This window comes from Pagrus pagrus, assembly GCF_965226575.1.
Source record: "Pagrus pagrus genome assembly, chromosome: 11".
In the NCBI taxonomy this organism is placed as follows: Eukaryota; Metazoa; Chordata; class Actinopteri; order Spariformes; family Sparidae; genus Pagrus; species Pagrus pagrus.
This window is the reverse complement of record NC_140195.1, coordinates 33,480,827-33,503,052: the sequence shown is the minus strand read 5'-3', so window position 1 is coordinate 33,503,052 and position 22,226 is coordinate 33,480,827. Positions and strand designations below refer to the sequence as shown.

The 22,226-nt window shown below is 41.6% G+C and overlaps 1 protein-coding gene and 1 long non-coding RNA gene across 2 annotated transcripts in view; both read left to right on the top strand.

Annotated features, from left to right (window-relative positions):
• Positions 1-16,966, top strand: part of clcn6 (chloride channel 6) — a 109,132-nt gene extending 92,166 nt beyond the window's left edge. The window contains exon 24 of the transcript XR_014623580.1: positions 16,758-16,966. The gene's annotated coding sequence lies outside the window, so the exon portion shown is untranslated. The remainder of the gene's footprint in view (positions 1-16,757) is intronic.
• Positions 16,967-19,332: 2,366 nt separating this feature from the next.
• Positions 19,333-20,060, top strand: LOC311264603. The gene is made up of 2 exons (XR_014623477.1): positions 19,333-19,454; positions 19,689-20,060. It is a non-coding gene; the product is annotated as an uncharacterized lncRNA (long non-coding RNA).
• Positions 20,061-22,226: the final 2,166 nt, after the last annotated feature.

Genomic DNA, 22,226 nt, shown 5'->3' with positions numbered 1-22,226 from the left:
ATTTAACAGAAGCCCAGAGTTAATTAGTGGCCATAATAAAGACTCTGACAGTGCTGTTCAACTCATTTTAATACATAAATCTACAGCACAAATCTTTATCCACTTACAAGATCTGACCCAGTGAAATGGGTTTTTTTCAGGATTAAATGTGTTTTATTATACTTACACGATTACACGATTTCGGAAAAAAATGTCAGCACCTGGCACCTAATCCAACAACCAGTAACAAAGAGCTGTAGTGACTGGAAAAAGTACTTCCTTGGTTTATTTAGGTGATTGGGTTAAAAATAGCATGAACTAATGCTAAATATATGCAACACCATTCTTGTTGTGTGAAAATAGCCTTATCTGTGTAAAGGTGGCACTAGAGCGGTCACATTTACAGCATGTGTATACTAATCTTTCCACAGCCAGGGGGAAGGGGAAGGCATGATGTAATGGCGTGGGAGTATGGGATCAGTCTAGGACAGGAATAGACAGCAGGGCTGATGGGGGCTATGAAGGTCAAAATGGTGTTCTGCTGCAGCTTCAGCCACAAACAATTTGGACTGGAGCGACTCTGAAGTAACAGTATGACTCTTCTACCTGTGTGGTTTACTGTTTAAAATGACTGTTGGAAGGTTGCAGACTGTAAGACACAAGACACTTTCATTTGCCACAACTTTAGAATTGAGACACTTACACCAAACTTAATTCCAAGGGTTTCATGTCAAACCCACTCAAGTGCGTTCTTCCGAAAAACCCTTTTATCTGCAAAGGGTTTCATCTAGAACCCAGCCAGTGGGCTCTAAATATAGCCTTTTTAAAAGGGTTTCACCTGTAACCCTCATGTCTCCTACAGAGAATCATATTGTATTATACAGATAAGGCAAAAAAAATGATTGAATCCTGTTTATTTTACTTGTGGTCATCCAACATTTTAACATAGATTATGTTACAATTACCAATATTTAAATTGAGAAAATGTATTTAAATGTATTACATTTTTAATGCGTTTGTTGAAATTATTTTTCTCAAATTCTTGGAACAATGATGGATAGGGAGAAGAGACACTCTGAGAATGAGCCAACCAAACAGGAGCGGCTGCATAGGTCTCGGGGAACAGGTCAAAAGTGAGCACCATGCACATTGGCCTGTTAGCATTATGCCAAGGTCCAGTTGCTACATTGGATAAATCATAAGCTATCTACTAACAACAAAGTAATGCAGAGTCTGTCCTCCAGCTCCTATTATCAGTTCAGCATAGTCATGCATGACCTTCCTAACTTGAGGGAAGCATTATTGCTCTTGCAGCACATAATACAACCTTCATTGCATGCACAATAGATATGTTCATAGCAGTAGCGTAGGCAGAAATCATAATAGAGAAAAAATTAGGAGGGCCCTAAAAACAATCCTTCTTATTAGGTTCTGAAACACATGTCAACTAAAATAGGACATTACAACTACTTGCCTGAATGCATATCAGTTTAAATAAACAAGCTACATCATAGGTAATGTTACAGGCACATTAACAGCATTGCCTAGCCTGGTGCAGCGACCACTTATTCCCAAACACACACAGCTGACAGACGCAACAGCATCTGTATCAAGTGCATGGATACAAGTACACAACTGCAACAACATTCTCAGTAACTTTAAAAATGAGACTTTAACATCTAGCTTGCAAAGCGGCCTTATAACCACATGCACCACGCACACATACACACGGCAAACACATTTCTGAGTGCATGGTTTGATGCCTGTGCTTTGGCATGGAGGGGTGGAGAATTGGGAGCTAATTTGCACATTGCTGCTCCTGCTGACGGGAAGAGGGCTGAAATAGCAGTTACGTACATGTCATTACTTTGGAAGAGAAGGAGAAACTGAAGTAGGGGGCGGCTGTACTTGAGCTGAATACACTTCCTCCTGCTACTCACAACATCTTTTTGTTACAAACTGAATCAAACTGTTTTGTTTCGCCATTTTCTCATAGCGTAGCCCACATTAAAAAAAGCTACCTAGCTGTGGGTGGCCTTCTCAATGCAGTGTCTGACCTATCATTGTCAATATCATACGGTAAACAAGTGGCAAGAAACCAGATTTTTTTAAAAAATTTGATTGGTTCCGTGGTCGGATAATTGAAACAGTGTTCAGTGGATGATCCATCAAGAAGCCTTCTGATACATGGCAGGTTCATAGCAGCTTTGTGAGGCTTCTGGAAGTGTGTTCCACAGTGGCTGTCACCTTGCTGCTACCTTCACCCAGCCCCAATCAGAAGGCATACGTTAAGGAAGTGATGCTTACTCTCATTGTTTCTATCGAATTTCTTCACCTTTACATTCAGATCTTTGCCAAAAGATGTCTTTCCATCCAAGGCAAGGTGTCCCGGACAGCTCTAAAGGGTCCATGTGGCTTGGCTCTGGGAGACTAGTTTTAGAATCAGAATCAGAATCAGAATTCCTTTATTTCTCCCACAAATGGGGAAATTTCTTTGTTACAGCAGCCAACAATCAGGAATATTACAATAGACAATAGTGAAAATATAAAATAAACAATATAATTTAAAAAAAGATAAGAAATAGAATAGACTCGTATAAACATAATATTTACAACACGAACAGTGTAATTATAAACAGTGTGGGCAGTGTATTTTTATTTACAAATAATAAATATGGGTATTAAAAATGGTCCAGTTAGTGCAAACCAAAGTGAGGATGAGAATATGTGTAGAGTTTGAGTGCACATGTGAGGTCTACTGGGAGCAGTGCTGGTTGTACAGTCTAACAGCAGCAGGAAGGAAGGACCTGCGATACCTCTCCTTCACACACTTGGGGTGTAACAGTCTATCGCTGAAGGAGCTGACCAGTGCGGTGATAGTGACCTGCAGGGGTGGGACTCCTTCACCAGCAGCGATGACAGCTTATCCATCATCCTGCTCTCCCACCACCTGCACTGGGTCAAGAGGGCATCCCAGGACGGAGCTGGCCTTCTTGATAAGTTTATCAAGTGTTTTCCTGCCTGCTGCCAAGATGCTGCTGCTCCAGCAGACTACTCCATAGAAAATGGCTGATGCCACCACAAAGTCATAGAAAGAAGTCAGGAGTGCCCCCTGCACTCCAAAGGACCTGAGCTTCCTCAGCAGATGGAGTCTGCTTTGACCTTTCTTATAGGTTGCTGCAGTGTGATCAGTCCAGCGGTGGGGGGATTGGTGGAAGAAGTCTGCAGTGTACAGGGTCAACAGGAAAGGGGCCAGGACTGTTCCCTGTGGGGCCCCCGTACTGCAGACGACCGTGTCCGACACACAGTCCCGAGTCCTCACATACTGTGGCCTGTTGGTGAGGTAGTCGAGGATCCAGGACGTGAGGTGTTGGTCCACCCCCTTGAGCTCCAGCTTGTCCCCCAAAAGTGCAGGCTGTATGGTGTTGAAAGCACTGGAGAAATCAAAGAACATGATCCTCACAGTGCCTCCAGGCTTTTCCAGGTGAGACAGTGATCTGTCCAGGAGGAAGATGATGGCGTCGTCCACTCCGATGCCAGGCTGGTAGGCAAACTGGAGTGGGTCCCTAAAAGGACCCACCAGAGGGCGGAGATGGACGAGGACCAGCTGCTCCAGGGTCTTCATCAGGTGTGAAGTGAGAGCAACTGGTCTGTAGTTGTTGAAGTCCTTAGGGTGAGGAGTCTTTGGTACTGGTACCACACAGGAGGTTTTCCACAGCAGTGGCACTTTTCCCAGCTTCAGGCTCATGTTGAAGATGTACTCAGCAATCATGCACAGCTGGTCTGCACAGGACTTGAGGAGCCTGGGGCTGATCCCGTCTGCACCCGTTCTTCTTCACCTTCATCTTCCACAACTGATTTCTCACCTGGATAGTGGAGATGGACAGATTGGAGCAGGGGGGCTGAGTCTTAGGTGGGAGAACCCAGAAGCGGAGACGGAGGCAGGGAGTGGGGTATAAGGTGCTTTATTGAGGAGGCAAGGACGGATGCCGGTGATGGGGGGGCCGAATCCCCGTCCCGGAGCTGAGTGTACGAGGACGAGGGCTGAATCCTCCGGGGAACACAGAGCAGTGGAGCGGGCTGGAGAGGTGCAGAGAGCTGGGCGGCTGGAGCAGGAACACAGGTGGTCGGGATGCCGGTAACAGCTGGACACGAGAAAAACACAAGACAGTTTAAATTCCATTGGAGAATAAGAAAACACACTAGGCCATGACAAAAAGAGAGATGCACTGTTTCAAAGAAACAACAAAGTATGTTTATTTAACATAACTATAATAACAAATGAAGCAAAGTGACAACATGAGGTATGAAAGTCAGTAAAATCAGTAGTGTAGGATGGGCATGTGTGGTGAGTGTAGGTGTTGTAAGGTGCGTAAAAGGGAACAAAGGAATAACTAAAGCTACGACTGCCGCATCACCCGGGGAGACAGGCATCCATCTAGGAGGAGAGAGAGAGAGACACAATGAATGAAAAACCACTTAAATAGTAAACCAGATCACCTGGCCCAGGTGCCTTCAGTTACCAGTTTGCCAGGCTGGCCCAGCCCACTGCCAACCAGCAACAGGGGTCGCCACATATTGAACAAACAAAATATGGACAACTGACTTGCATAATATAGTATGCATATTTATAATAGCAGCCTACTGCAAGTTTACTTTTTTTTCTACCATGAAATGTTTTTGTATATTGTATATATTGTGTAAACAATAAAAGAAGTGTCTAAAATTTTCTGTCATGGAGTATATCACTAACTGCTAAAAGAAAAGAAAGCAGACTCACTGCCAGTTGTAGTGTCTTATTTTGATTTGCAGACTCATTTCTCAATGATTGTCATTTTTAGTACTTAAATGAATATAAATCATGGAATATAAAAACGATTAATCAAAATCTATTAAATGTAAAGTGCTTAGTGCTTTTTATTCAGAAAACTCAGTTTTCACGTCTACATGTATTTGTTTACAGGGCCGACCTGCCACATCCAATATGACACCGACATCGATGTACGATCCAGCAAATCACTGTGGCGTCTACGTATATACAGTATGTCTACGGACTGCATTCCTTCCATTTATGCGCAACCACCGGTTGGTTGATAACGCATCATCACGGAATTTAGCGTGTTCGCCCAGGTCTTACTTTGAGATCATCTTACGTTAAAAACCTGTGTCTACTGCAGAGTCAATTGACCCAGGTGTAAATGCAGAGTTTACACATTCCCATTGCACACAAAAGCCTGATCTTATCGGTTTAAGTGGGATTTCTTATTGCTTGTATTTATCTTTTTTTTCTCTTTATTATTTTAACAACTCATCTTTTATTGCTGTTGGTGTGCATCAGTCTCTCAATCTGTTTTTGTTCAGTTAATATCCCATGTTTTATCAATTATTTGTAAAGCACTTTGAATTGCATTTTGATATGTTTAAAAGGGTGCTATATAATTAATTTGCATAATTAAGGGTGTGGCCGTTTTGAGTGACAGCTAGTTGTGAGCTGTCTGCTGGGCTTCACCTCTGCTAATTGTAGTCATTGAACTTCACCTTTTGACCATATTTGTGGTGTTGATGCAATTTGGAGAATTTTTAATGCACATATCAGACAGAAAATATGGCTTGCTGTGCAGTTAACTGGACTAACTGGACTCTGTGCTGGTTATTGCTCACTATCTTGCCGCTAATGTACAGTAAATTATCCTGTCAGTTTGGGGAAAATGACCCCAGGGCCAAAATTGCACATATAACGAGAGGAGTAATTTGTCAATCTTCACATCTTTGCCCATGTAGTTTAGAGTTAGGCGGAGTCAGGTACTGCCAAGATGGCGACGTCCAGTACGATCCACATTGAGCTTCATTCATTACCGCAGGCTCCCAAAGACTTTTATCGAGCATTAACCAAGGGAATGGAGATGAAATGTGTTCACTATGTGCGACGCCATACTGCTGTGATGTCATCTTTGTTTAACTTGGTAAAGACGGGCTTCAGGGTTTTTGCCTGAGTTTCTGACTTGGAAGGATGAGCATTGGTTGTTCTTTCCAAGTTCTGAGAGCAACGTTTGCAGCATTAGTCTGACAAAGACCCCTGAAGAACCCTTTTATCAAAAAAGGAAGGAAGCAAATTTTTGTGGGTAGAGCCTCAGCTTTTCAGGAAGAACATGGGTTACAGTTGTGTGTAATTAGGATGACAGTTTGCTGACTTTTGTAGAAAAGGGTTGTAATGTGTGAGATACATATCTGTAGTCTGCTATGAACCATGATAGATGGTAGATACAGATGTATCATTAGTTGATCTTGGCGTATCAATATATAACATTATATGTTTCACTACAGGCTCTATGACTGTGTCAGCAGAGTTCCCAAGTTGTCCTGGTGTCCGATTAATAAGCATGTTTGATACAAGTATACGGCTGACAATAATGACAGTTTGTAACCATTTGAATGGAGTGTGGAATATAAGACACGATCAATGATAACATGTTGTATCACAAGTTGATGTAGGCACAGCGCACTCTATCCTACCGCTAACAGTGATCTCCACATTGCATTGAGCTAGGCATAAACAAACACTGTCCCACCTATGGACTGTATGTGAGTAGAGACACGAACATGACAAAGATATAAGGCTGACAACATAGACATTTGGACGATTTATTGACATTTGCAGTTTTTTTTAACTGGCATCGACACAGTCACCTGCATTTTAATTCTCTATAGCTTTCACACTAAACTGATTTGCAGGTTGCAGACCACTGCATCTACATATGGGATACTGATGTACATCACCAATTTCACCATCTTGACTGTGCTCACGTTTTGTTGTTTTTGTTCACTGCGCCCCCTCATATTTTAGGTATATGCTTCGAGTCGTCACTTTATAATGTAATGAATAATTATGTAATAAATAAATAAATAAATAAATAAATAAAAAGGGTTTGGAAACCCTCACCATAGTTTCACAGATAGGGCCCCCAAACATCATACTGCATAAGGCACCTGAGTGAGTAACAGGAATAAACACAAATGATCCTGCAGTAAAACTCTGAGAGTAGGTGGTGGACACAACATTGAACAACCACCACTGCTGATGAAAATCTATCTGATGTGACTCGTGCACAGATGTTCTTGGATGAGGTAATGTTTAAGTTTTCTCCACGTTACATTGAGTCTTGTTTCCCTACTTCCCTCCTCACTCTCTGACTCTCTCCTGAAAGTTAAAGACACAGGTGAGCGAATGAAACTCACCGTTTTCTCTGGTTTGAAAATTTGGGATAATGTAAATACACAAGTCAGCAAATTATTTAACATTGGTCGAGTCATTTTTAATCATTTTAATACTGAAAGTTTCTCTTTTTTTCTGAATACTGGGTCAGAGGTTTCAGACCCCTGAACCTTGTTGGGGAGTGGATATATCCACTGACATCAAACAGAAGTGAAAAGACATAAACTGGGAGAGAGGAAGGCCAGATGTTAGAGTCCTGTTATTCCTACACAGACCCTTCTGAATGTCACCTCAGTATGAACTCGTTATTTCATTAACTCTGCACATTCCTCTGATCTTTGCCTTCTCCAATGAGTAAATGGTCTCAATTAGAGAAAATGATTAGGCTTATACCCTTCATAGATGCAATTCAGAAAAAACAGTTCACTTATTGTTCACAGAAGCAAGGTTTGAGTGCTATTTTTGGCCAGGTGGTCAATGATTACCTGTAGGAGGGGAATGAGTAAACTGTTGACTGGAGGAAGGTCAGAAAGAAAGACAAAAGTCACACTGAAAAGAAAAATAAAGACACATTATAAACATTAGTTAAGAATATACAGACAACAATCAACACTATCTCCATGAACACATCCCAGGGGCACTCCATAAAAAGTTCAATCGACCATGCTTTGATTCAACAACAAGCTACTGAGTTACACACATTACACTGTCAGTGGGCAAAAGGTAAACTTTTCAAGGGACCTCTTAATGTTTCATTGAGAAGCAGAAAAAATGCAGCTAGTACAGTTCAGCTGGAGCAGCCTGTTGAGGGCAGACAGGCAGGATTCCTCCAGCAGTATGCTGGTGATAAACTAATCTTTAAAGGGGAGGAAGTGCTGCAACTATGTTGACAGGATGGCATCCCGACTGACTGACTGTCTGTCTGTCTGTCTGTCTGTCTGTCCCATCATTTATCAGTTGCCACATTCCCTGCTTACACCACACATCTATCACTGGGTTAAATAGTCAGAAAATGTGTCATTTGTGAAAAGCATGCATAATGACAAACCATGATAGAGTTGTTGCCGTCCTTGTGCTGCCATTAGCAAGTTAAAAAGTTTGTCGTAGTCTGCCTCAAGTGATGCCATTGGTGAAACATTACCACAAGCACAAGCATGTCTTGCCACAGTAACTGTTAACAGCAATTGTCGATTTCTCAGATTTTTATAGGAAATCTCATGAGAGATCATGGCCTACAAAAAGATGTTAATGTTGTGACACTACTAAAAGAACTAAAACAAAGAAATACAGCAAAAAATTAGAGCTGTTTTTCCAAATAGAAATAAGCCATTTAATAAGCCAACTTCCATTGAAGCATGGGTTAATTGACGCTCATTTTGGTTTAATCATCAGTGGCCCTGTTATAAATATGGCTTCGCCTCAAGTTTTCAGCAGATCATTGCTTCCAGATTGCCATTGTGATTGTGGGAAACATGGCATCAGAACTAAGCAAAAGTGTCAGAATTCAAATTGTTATTCTAATCAGAGGGGCTTTGTCACTGACAAATCATGGCTAGACTAAAGGTTTGTGGGGCAGCGAATGTAACTCTAAAACACTTTACAGAAACTGGATCAGTTGTATCCAAAGCACAATCAGGCAGAGCCAAAGTGAGCACACCACCAGAATATCAATACATCAAGCTTAGTTCACTGAGAGAAACTTCTACCAAATAAACAACACAAGAGTCCAATCAGCAGTCGTCAGAAGAAGGCTGTCCTGTCTTGTGTCTCAGAGGACCAGGAGCAGTTTCTGCACCAGTGGCACTTACACACACTAAGCTGTCCAATTTATTTCTGTCTGTATTCTGAAGGAAGAGGTGTTTGTACATACATTATTCATAGCCTCATTTATATAACATTTTATTCCTAAAAACGTGAAAAAATGTTTTAAGGCTGTTAACAGTATTTCCTGAATTATGCAGTGATAAAAAGAGATATCCTACATTACCTCAGTAATGTCATTTGACTCTAATGTATCAACAAAATGAAACAGGAATTGCAGCTTTCTGTTTTTGAAATGTATGAAAATAAGTGCATTTTCAACAAGGAAATGCCTTTTTTGCATATTAATATTAATATAAAATTATTTTGTCAATGTAAGTGATCAGATCATGTAAATGATCAGTTTATTTACATGATCTGAGTTTTCAGGTTTTGTTTGTTTTTACCTGTATTTATTCAGGGAGCGTCCACTAAGAGCGAACACCCTGATCACATACACAGTTACACATTCATATCTGGTTTTTGCTGTCCAAACAAGACCACTTTTTGCCAAAGACACAACATCACCGTCCGACCAGCGTTTGATTACTTATCAGGTCCTGCAAGGACAAATGAAAAGGCATGCTGAAGGACATGCCTTTTGGATTGTAAGCTATTTCTGTGTTTTTTTCTCTCTGGTCAAAGATCTTGTTTATCTGCTCTCTCTACGTCATGTTAAGTTACTGTTTATATTTTCTCATGAATTTTAAAACTCTTGCTCTATATTAGGAGGAAAGGGTGACAAAAAAAAAAAAAAAACCCTTGCTATGACTTTGCATGCTTTTGCATTTTTTGCATTGCTATTACTTTGGTAAGTACAAAGGTCTGAAACCACAGTGATGTTTGATCAATGTGTAGCTCACAAACTCTAAACCATTCAGGTCAATGGTCCTCTTGAAGATGAAAAATCCTGTTTATATCTGCTTCAAACTCTACCCAAGCAAAGGAATTCCTCTCTGACTCAACTGTCTGCTGTGTTGCATTGATCTGTTAGCATCAATCAAAACCTATCTTGTCTCACAGTCAATTGCATTACTAGCAGTGATGGAATGTAACTAAGTACATTTACATGTACTGTATTTGAGTACAATTTTGAGGTACTTGGACTTTCTTTCTATTACTTTCACTCCACCACATTTTGGAGGCAAGTTACTTTCCATCAGAGCCAACTATCGTACTTTTTACTCCACTATGTTTATCAAATAATTTAAGTTACTTGGTACTTTGAATCGGAGCCAAAACAGCACATTTTTAGATTAATTTTAATTTAGCAGTAAAGGATAAAAAAATACAGTGATACTTTGAAAAATGCTAAATAATGGATCCAATGATCAACCAATAGCATACAGTATATACATGTATGTACTGTATATATAAATTACTTTTACTTGTACTTTTGATACTTAAGTACATTTAATATTAGATACTTTAAGACTTTTACCCAAGTACTATTTGAATGGGTGACGGTCACTTTTACAGAGTAATATTTTAGCACCATATCTGTTATGGTGGCGTTTTTTCTTAGGACCCAAATGCAGACATCAGAGACAGGAAGTCAGTGAATAAAGGACTTTATTTTACAAACTGATTTCCAGAGGGCACACCAACCTACAGCACAAATCACATGGCGTTTGCGGACGATACAACTCTAGTGGGTCTCATCACCAAGGACGATGAGTCCCACTACAGGAAGGAGGTCAACCTTCTGACCACGTGGTGCAGAGACAACAACCTCCTGCTGAATGTCACAGGAGATTGTTGTTGACTACCGGAGAGGCCACACCCAACACCCACCACTGACCATCAATGGTGCTGCTGTGGAGAGAGTGAGCAGCACCAAATTCCTGGGGGAGCACATCAGTGAGGACCTCTCCTGGACCAACACTGCATCACTGGCGATGAGAGCACAGCAGCGCCTCTACTTCTTCCGCAAACTCAAGTGAACGAGAGCTCCTCCACCCATCATGTGCACATTCTACTGGGGCACCATTGAGAGCATCCTGTCTAGCTGTATCACTGTGTGGGGCGGGAGCTGCACTGACTACAACAGGAAAGCCCTGCAGCGCATAGTGAACACAGCTGGAAAGATCATTGGTGCCCCACTCCCCTCCCTGCAAGACACATACACCACCCGCCTCACCCACAAAGCAACCATGATTGTGAGCGACGCCAGCCACCCCACACATAGCCACACAGCCTCCTGCCCTCTGGGAGAAGATGTCGGAACCTCCGTGCCCGCTCCACCAGACTCACAAACAGCTTCATCCACCAGGCTGTCAGGAAGCTGAACTCTCTCCCCTCTCTCCCACTTCCCCCTCTCTGCCCCCCACCCCCCAAAAAACTCTGGACTCTGAACCCTGACCTTCAGACTGACTGTCTTTTGCACTATTACAATACATACATCATACAGAAACTTTTTGCTGCTATTTCCTTACACATACATAGTAGTTTCTTATATTTTATTGTTTATTTAATATTAGTAAATGTCTTTATCTGTCCTGCACTTTATTGTTTACTTTAGAGTTAGGAAATGTCTGTCTTCATCTGTTGTGCTTGTGCACTTTATTTCTCTCACCGTGGGATAGTGAGAAACGTCTTTTCGATTCCTCTGTATGTCTGGTACATGTGGAGAAATTGACATTAAAAACTTGAAACTTGTAATGGGGAGGAGAAGACCAGGCTTGCAGGCCGGGGGCAACCACCATTCCGACATGTCGCCATTCCAACATGAAGCCCTAATTGTCGGAATGGCAACACTTATACCTTTAATTAAATGTCCCACCATTCCGACAAATTTTTCCTCCTAAGGTCGGAATGGCGGTATTTTTTCGTTTTTTAAACGTGTTGCCATTCCGACACATCTTTTAAAAGGGTTATGGTTAGGGTTAGGGTTAGGGTTATGGGTTGGGTTAGTATTAGTCTTGTCAGAATGCCGGGACGAAACTTTGTCGGAATGGCGGAACGTTCGCATGTCGGAATAGCGGTATGTCGGAATGGTGACATGTCGGAATGGCGGTATGTCGGAATTTTGGGATGTCAGAATGCCAGCATGTAACCCTTGCAGGCAGGCAGGCAGGAAGGCAGGCAGGGTTGGCTGGAGCTGGCATGGAGGAACACCGACCGGGGAGCAGGAACAGGTGCCGACTGGGAGATGTCGACCGGGCTGCCGACTGGGCGGAAACATGAACTGTGTCCCAATTCAGGGGCTGCATCCTTCGAAGGACGCAGCCTTTGCCTTACCTTCGAAAGCCGCGTCAACCGTTGTTAAATGGGACGGTCTAGCCTTCGTAGTATTTCCTGGTTGCATCACCAGATGTTCCCACCCTTACCCTTACGTCACGATTTCTGCCACCCAGGCCTGCGAAAGTGAAAATATGAGTAGAGAGTTTGACTGAAAAAAGTTGAGGTTTTAAGGTCCCTTTAAGTTTAACATACCTGGCGTTGGATGTTCAGATGAGTAAAAACCAAGTATAAACCCAATTCCTACATTTAAATGTCAGATCTGCGCCACTTGATGTCGCCATTTTCTTTCTTTCTTTCTTTCTTCGTTTTCGGGACTGAGCAGCGACGCGCAAAGAATCTTGGGATATGGGAGGCCGAGAAGGATAGTAGCGGTGCGTCCTCCAAAAAGAGGGAAAAGAAGGCCGTATTGGTGGGGTGCATTTGAAGGAGCCTTCGAATTGGGACAGCCTTCGCATGGCTTTGTGACGTAATTGGCCTTCAAATGCGTCCTTCGAAGGATGCAGCCCCTGAATTTGGACACAGCTACAGAAAAGCACAAAACACTCTGAGTGTATAGAGAACACTAAATCACAGCACTACAGTCACCGTATGGGATGTAATAATCTAGCGCCGAAGTGGTGGAGAGACCAGGTAGATAAAGCCAGAGGGTGATGAGATGATCTGGAACAGGTGTTCCACTCAACATTTATATGAGTGAATCCCTCTTTTAGGCAAATTATCGTGAAGAACGTTAACTTCATGCAAATTACTGTTAAACAAAGAGTAAATAATTCCTAACTATATTGCTAAATAAATCGGGATTCTACTACATTACCTTAACTAATTGTAACAAGATATGTCCGGGTTACTCAGTCCATGTACGAATTAATGTAGAAGAAATGACCCATACATGATCGGTAGATGGCAGTCAAGTTTATTTAAAGTAATAGTTCACTCTAGAATGAAATTCAGTTATTATCGACTCACCCTCATGCTGATGAGAAGTCCGGTGTAGTTTCTTTTTCCTCAAAGTGCAGCTGGAGACCCGTGGGGGAACCCTCCGGCAACAATAATCCATATAACGAGCGTTAATGGTGTCCGAGACGAAAAGGTCCATAAAACTACACAACAACTTTGTAATATTCCTCCATACTGCCCGTTCGCTGCAATCCAAGTGTCCTGAAGTGGCGACATCCAGAGTTTACTCGAAACGACGTCATTTAGTACATTCTTCTAGCCTAAACAGTCACTATACTATATTTGCCTGGAGGCACGCTCCCACGTTCACGCGAGTCTCCCTCACAGCGTTTGCACTACGGAAGCCATGCCAGACAAGATCAACAAGACTCGCAATAGATACACACCGGTATTTACATCCTCCTGTGAGTTTCAAAGTTTCAAATCACTAGTGCAGGCAGATCCCTCTTGTGTTTGTGTGTCGCTCGGTCGCTCACAGCAGGATGTAAATACCGGTGTGTATCAATCGCAAGTCTTGAAGAAACTACACCGGACCTCTCATCAGCATGAGGGTGAGTTGATAATGACGTCCTAGAATGAACTATTCCTTTAAGAACAGATTGAGTGTACCTAAAATGGCCTTGTTATGGAATGTAACCGGCTGAGCTGTGTCCGCTACATGAGAAATAGTTTAGTAAAGCATGTTAGCATGCAAATAGTTTCAAAATAGCACTTAAAAGGTATAGTTGGTAATCCTGTTCAGAAACACTTTTTGTTATACTGGGTGAAATGGTCTTCCCATCCTGAGAGTAGTCCATACATAATGTGTTCAGAAAAAGGAACAAAATAAATCAGACCTCTGTGGCAGCTGCAGGCCTGTAAAAACTCTGACCAATCCCTGCCTCTCGATCCGAGTTGAAAGAACCAATCAGATGCCTTCATGTCTCGTCCTCCCTGCACCCCCCTCTGTCCCCCCCCTCCTCCCTGCGCGCACTCATCACGTGTCACCCTTGCCGGATATATTCAGCACACTCCATATGGAGTTAGCAGGAGATCCACACTCCAGGTCAGAAGGTGGCGGTAATGCACACCTAAAATTTGTTTGCCAACAGCCGTAAAACAACAGAAGAAGAAGAAGCAGCGTTAGCAGGAGAGAACAATGGCAGAGAAAATGCAGCCAAAAGTAGCACTTCCAGAAGTGATGCAGAGGTTGCTGTCTTTCTGTTGGACAGGTAATTATTTGTTTTGCTTCGGGGTGATTTGTTATTTTCATGAAATATGTAACGTTAGCCAACTTAGCTACTTTTGTAGCTTGTATTAGCCCAATGCTAACGACTCTCCTCTGCCCTGCTGACGGACTGTCTGATGCGCGTTCAAGTTTGTGAGGGCGGGGCTTTGGACGGAGCACTGACGGGAGGGGGAGAAGGGGATGGAGCTAAGACGAGGTGCCACTTTCAAATCTTGCTAGCTCTCCAACATTACAAACTATACCTTTAATGCAAAGTAGAGCTAGAGCTAATGGGATTGTCTTACATTTTTGCAGGTATTTGTTTGTCTTTGGAACAGATAAAGTATTGGACAAATGGCGATGGATGAAAAGTCCATTGGTACACAGTCCTGTCAACATGTAAATGGCGCTAAAGGAGAAGTGATGATTCATCCTCTGGAGACCATGAATGTCTTCTCAAAATGAGCTGTTTTACTGTGTATTAATGCCATTTTTAGTACCCTTCCACTGATTGACAGTGTGGATAAACGGTGCAGACATTTAGCATGTTGACTCTCATTAACTACATTCTGTATATTCAACCATTTCTAGTAAAAGGGGTAATAGTTTTATCAAACTAGTGATTTCACTGGGGGACTCCTCAGTGGAGACAACCACTGCTGTGTTTGTCTCACATACAGTATTGATGTCAGAATGGATGCCTCTTATTTCAGAGTTCTCACCTCAGTTCAGCAAGCTCTGTCGTTTAGATGATGAGGAGTCCATGTTCTAATTAAGGCCTTTAATGGAGGGGAACCAGTGTGAGGGTGGATTGCACATTCTTCATCTGAGTGACAGCTAAGAGGCTGAAATGTCAGTCTAACTAACTGGATCAGGGGGGAAAACCAGCATACTGCCAGGCTCATTCCTGAAGCTATAGAGACGTATTGTCAACTGATAAAACATTGTCACTACCTGTCCTCATATAACAGAGCATCAGCATTGAACTCAGGCTCAGAAATGCAAGCAAATCAATATTAGTCATAAACAAATTCACAAATGATCAAAATGCATTAAATTTCATATCAAAAGAAAATGAAATTTTCCAGCAGAGTATTGTGAGGTTTGAGATTCATGCTGATAGACAGGACTAAGACAGGCTGGAAATCTTTGATGGGGTGGAAACTAAAAGGTTTCCATAGTCAACTGGTTTGCATCTGTGACTGACACACTGGACCATATCTGAGTTATTATGAATTAATTATCTATTGGTCTAAACTTAATTCAGACACATTTGCAGTGCTGGGAAGTGGCTGCCCTTATATACAGTTTTGAGGTAAGTGCTTAGTCAACCTTTGTTGCATACAAACTTACATTCAAACTTTTGTTGTTTTGCTGTTCATTCACATGATGACAGCATTTTAGGAACCTAAAAACGCAATCTTATGAAACCGTCATCTTTTGAAAACACCATCCTTACCATCATGTAAACTGGCAGTACATAATTCCTGTGAAAACTGTAATGGCATGACCCTGCTTGGTGCATGTGTTACATTTTCAGCCAAATAACCATGCACGAATAGGACAACAAGCACAATGGCAGACTATTGAGCTTTGTTTGTGCTGTGGACTCTACGGAGTTCATTAACGCTTCTCCAGCAAAGTTTAGATTTGCTGCACCATTACCATGATGTGATGGCTCATCACTGCTCAGTAGGAGAAATTATTTGTGCACATGGCCAATTCTGTGGCCACCTACTGTCCTGTAATACATACTATAACGTTTCTCACCTCAGTTCAGTACATACTGTAGCTAGAGTCTTACAATCGATCATATTACACCAATCCTAGCCTCACTGGATTGGCTTCCAATTCACATAAGATCAGTTGCTGCTGCTGACGTACAAAACTGTATACGGCCTTTCCCTGTCATACATGTCAGATCTCATTATACCATATATTCCAACTTGTGCATTACGCTCTCAAAATTCAGGGCTCCTGATGGTTCCCAGGGTTAAGAAGAAGTCGTGCCCCCTCTTCCTTTGGAATAACCTCCCATCTTACACCAGACAATCTGGCTCTATTGACGCCTTTAAATCTAAACTCAAAATGTACTTCTTTGATTTAGCCTTTAATTAGTCCTTGACTTTGATTGCTAGCTTCTACAGTGGGTCAGTCTCAGTCTCAATGAGTCACGTATAGTATTAGAATTCACATTGTCCTGCCAACGAGAAAAAAAAAGCATTTCTTCAACTTTTGTTTTTGTTTTCTCTCCCCTCAAGCTGCAAGCTGTGTCACTCACTGTCTATAGCTTCCTCCTCCTCCTCCTCCTCTTTGTCCTTCTCATCCTCCTCTTTCTCCTCCTCTCTTTTCATTCAGGCTCCCTTCTGATGGACCACAGGCCCCTGGGAACATCTCTTTCTCCTGGCTCCTGCTGCCTCACATATTGATGGATCTTGATCATCATACCCTGTGCTCCGCTGGATCATTGCTCTCCTCTGTTTTACTATCTCCTTATATCTGTATTTCTGTAAAATTTGATGCCTCTTCACTCTGATCTTCTGTTTTACTGCTAACTCTCTTGTGTGGCCTGCCCTCTTCCAGGTCACCACGTTGGAAAAACGGGCACCACTTGGCAATGCCTCGGCCTGCTCAGTCATTCTCCTGGATCCTAACACTTTTCACATATTATATAATTTGTATCAGATATTCTGTCAATGCAACTTGTAAATTGTGACTTTGTTGCTCTGTTCTGTACATCTATTGCACGTTTGTCTGTCCTGGGAGAGGGATCCTCCTCTGTGGCTCTTCCTGAGGTTTCTTCCATTGTCTTTTTCCCCTGTTAAACAACCCAGTTTCACATGCAAATGTGTAATAGCTACATTGGTCCACAGGGCAAAATGTAGTAGTTTCACAAAGACGCCTCTTAAATTGTGAGATGTCCACAATTTTTTTTTTTGGGCCTATTTTTTTCTATTGCCTTTGTCCATGTCACGTGACCATTAACTTTCTGACTGCGAGAACAAAAAACATGGCTGCCATTCCTTTTATTTCCAGTGAAAAATGCAATATTTACTTTAAAATGTGTTTTGATTACATTTTTATCGAGAAATATGCACTTCTTTTTCATAGTCCTCGCTCAGTGAATGTATGTGGTCATTAGTTTGTTAGATTTTACGAAGATTATTGCAGGTTTTGCCAGAAAATTGTTTATTGTTGCTATGGTGGTTGCTATAGACGCTGCTACGTTGCTATGGTGGTTTACATCTGAAATGTATGGTGCCTCTCTAAAACAAAAAAACACCAGATAGGCACACTTAAGACTAGAGATGTTCCGATACCATTTTTTCCCTCCCGATACCGTTTCCGATACTTATGCTGTGGGTATCGGCCGATACGAGTACCGATACCGATACCAGTGTGTTATAAAAAATGATATATATCATACTACGCCTGCATGACTGTGATATGATTATCAATGTGGTGAGGCCTGGCTCAGGTTAAACCCTTTGTAAAACATGAATGAATACAGCAAATGAAAGCCATTTATTTTTAAAAAGAATAGTGTAAAGCCGAATTCAGCACAGAGCAGACAGGAAGTCAGACACAAAATAATAACATGACATCCGGTTAATTTTCAAAATAAAACACTCCGTGTTAATACAAGCACAAAAACCTCAAATAAGAGACAAATACGCGCTCTTCTTCTAATCCTTCAGTCGGGAACACTTCGTGTTGTTGTGTTTATAACACATACATATAACTGCGGTCGTGCGTGATTATGTAATCATCGCGGGAATTCCTCGGTTTCGTAACTCCAGCTGATCGGCGGAGCTGCGCTGTGGCGGACTCAAAACACAGCTGGTCGGGGTTGCCGGACGAGGACGTCGGAGCCGTAACGCAGCGGACACGTATCCGGTAGAATCTCAGAGCTTACGGAGCTAGGCTAATAAATTACGTGGTATCGGATCGGTGCCTGGACTCCAGTACTCGCCGATACCGATGCCGGCATTTTCGGCAGTATCGGAGGCATTTCCGATACTGGCATCGGAATCGGAACAACTCTACTTAAGACACATTTTCTCATATTTTAATTCCAACCATTTAACATTTTTTGTCAATGTCTCAAAAGGTAAAAATGCCATCACGTTTTCTGTCAGAGATAAACAGAGAGAAATAGTGCATTGGGGTAGGAATGCCAGTGCTAACTACTCATTACCCAGTAATCAGTATGTCTTGGGTCAGTGTCTTTTGCCAGCCATAATTGGTATTTATCCTTAAAAAGCCATGTATTATTGAAGCTGTACTTCCCTGGCATTTTGTCGGCATAGTCCGTTTGCTAGCAGAAGCAACTCCAGGCTAGTGGGTGTGCCTGAAGTTCCTACGCGCTCGCACGCTGCATGCCCAGTAACACAGACTGAGCCAGACTGAATAAACTTTTCACACCACCAAAATATCATGACGGTCCATGGCAATTTACATTTTATTACGACACATCGATTTTGTATGTGTAGCCCTGTACAAAAATCATATAAGGTACAGAGCATAAAAAGTAATTAACAGTATAATAATATGCTTTATTAAAAAAGTTCATAAATAAAACAGTTCATAATAGTTAAAAACTGTTAAAATGTGTGCTGGTTAAAAGCATAAATATATGTACAGTTTAATAAATAAGACTATTTACAGTTAAAAGATTAATTCATATAAAGGTCTTTAAGTTCAGTAAGTCTGTAAAATATCTGTGATTCGAGATAAAAAGAGAGGAAGAAGCCGTGTTTATATGTGTAACCTAACCTGTTACCTGTCACCTGTCACCTGTCAATCATTTCATTCCTGTTTTACCTTTGGTTGGGTTAAAACTCACGAGCCAATCAGAGTAAAGTCACCGTGTAAGAGGCGGGACTAGTGTCGCAGGTTAGTGTGGGAGGTAGTGAGCACGCTTGAGGAAAGAACCAGAAGCTATCGACCAGAGAGTTAAAGAGAGGAGACATCGTTGTGTGGGAAGCATTTAGGTTTTATCGTGGAGGTCGACTACCCGTGGTCCTGATATAACTTCTGTGTGACCTGCAAGAGGTGAATATAATGTGTATGCCTGTATTTTGTGCTATATCTAACTGTTATAGTGAACCGAGACTGGATGTGTAACGAGGTTAGCGACGTGCTAGCTAGCGGTAGCATTCGGTGCTAATGTGCCTGCATATCGTAGCTTTTGCATTGTGATATTTCTGAAGCTAAAGCAAAGCTAATGCTAATTCGACATGAGATAGCGTTTGATATTATGGCTCAATTCGGATAATATGTTTTAAGGAGACGGACGTTGGAGAGAGAGACAGGTTTCCAGCCGGTGGCCCTGCTGTGTTCTTCTGCCCTGTTCTGCGTTCGGCTGTTGTCGTGCCGAGTCCTGCTGCTGCTGTGTGTTTTCTTCCTTGTGACTTCGCTACGCCATTGCCCGCGAGTGTGTGTTTGGATCATCACCGCCATTGCCATTATCACCGTGAGACTCTCATCCCCCATTCCCCTTTTACCCCTACTAACTAAAACCCTGGATTCGTGAGTACTAACATACACGTGCACGTGCTTTTATTTTGTGCTCAGCTCTGAGTGAAGCGGCCATTATCGTTTTTAGGCCCCACCGCACACAAGCTGCAATAAACAGGCCTGCAACGGGTTACAATCTCATTTAAAGTGTGTTTCATATGAATGTGTGTGGGCCCACAGGTAAAATATTGGGTTTTGTGTTGTGAATTAAAGAGTACTGTTTGAAGGTAATTTAAAGATTCTGAAAAGGGATTAATATTATTTATTTTCAAGTATAAAAACAAAAGGTTCTCTTTTGACGAGTAAACTGTTTTCGATTGTAACAAAAGTATTTAAAAAAGGTACTAAAGGTATTTTATTTTGAAAGTATCTAACTAAAAGGGTTTTCTTTCAATTTAAAGGAAAAGTGTGAAACCAAAAGAGGGAAACTGAATTTCATTTGGAAAAGTCTCTTTATTCATACTGTGAATAATTCTGTGTTTTTTTATTTTATATATTTTATTCTAAAATACATTTGAATCTTATTTTATCTATCCCTGTCAATAAATACCTGTGAGAGGATCATTTTTGCATTTAAAGTACAGTTGGGGTGGTCATTATTATTATTATTATTATTATTAAAGGTACACATTCTAAAAGTAACATAAAAAAAGTTGTATTTTCCTACAACGAGCCCAGGCCCAGTCTCTTCGTATTACCCACTCTAGCTTTATTTCTAACTACATGGGACCTGGGTTACATATGGATTAATTGATGAAACTTTAGATATATTTCCATGACTTTTCCAAAACTTCTGAAAAAATATTATTTTCCATAACTTTTCCAGGGCCTGGAAATTGCATTTTAAAATTCCATGACTTTTCCAGGTTTTTCATGATCGTGAGAACCCTGTATTAGTGTAGCACCCTGTACAAAAACGCCTTAGTGACTGGGATCAGTTTAGACTTGGATGATGGGTTGTTTTCGGTTCGGGTTGTTTTAGAGGTAGCTGCCCTCAAATACACATTTAAAATGACTGACCCGACAACTTTCATTAAAGAAAAGAAAATATTTTACTGCTGCTTTGTTTAGATTAGATGTAACAAATAAATGTGCAAAGAATATTCACCTATTCTTCACAGAATACAAACACATATAAAACAAATATATACCTTTAAAATGAAATTAGCTTGTAAACAGTTGGAAACACAACGTTGCAGGCCTGTGGGTCGCTCGGCCGCAGTGCGCCGATAAACTCTTTCTTCTTCCACACGGTAACAAAACAGTTTACCTCACCATGTAATGTCCATTGCAGAGACACAGTTCACAGGAAGACGAGATGAACCCAGCAGCAGAGGTGAAGTCCTCTTTAGGTCCTCGTTGACACCAAACAGTGGAGGTTCAAAACACTGGCGTCCGCTGCTCCAACAGCTAGCCAGCTAGCTCAGTTAGCTCAGGTCCCACTGTCACTAACACTTGGTCCAAACCACCATGGTTACACAAGGAATGTGCCTGACTGTCCTTAGCCTCACCGACTTATGCTGAAACGTCCTTTTAACATTTAAAAAGACTACTTCCAAAAATTTGATATCCGTTCTCCTGCTCCGTGGCTCACTCTTCTCTCGCTCCGTCGTCTGTCTCTCCGTCTTTTTCTTTTCCCCGCCCCCTTACCGGGCTCTTCCTTACCTACTGCCAATTACAGCAGGTGACACTGACGGATACATGCAGTTACCAATCAAATAAAACAAATGACAATGAAGGTACAGTCTGTATTTTTTTCCACACTTTACATTACTGTTCCTTTTGATTTATCTTCCAAATTTTTGCACTCACTCATTTATGATTAATTAACCTAAATTAATCTGAGTTAACCATCTTTCCTCTTTATTAAACCAAATTACTTTTAGTTTAGATGTCTCACTGATTTATAACTGCTCTTACTTAGGAACTAACTTATTTAAATCCCTGATTTCTACACCCGGGCTACATTAGGTTTTTTTCAACACTCCTGACTAGCACATCACAGTGACACACCTTCACTGTTAGCCTATCACTTTGCTGCTGTCTTTTTAAATACCATTGTCTCCTTGCCTTTAGTTGATATATGCTGCTTTTTTGTGCACATCTTATAATTTTTGCTGCTCACACACTGCTTCATTGGCTTTTCTCGGACACTGCTGCAGTCAACAACCTGGTCGCCTCCACAAAGTCTCTGGCTTATTTCATCCATTTCATTGCTACCTGTGCCTGTGCAACATCCTTTCATATCCACACCGTTTAGCAATCTCCAGCCTCTGCGCTCTGCCTCACAAAGGTGTGCGAGCTAGC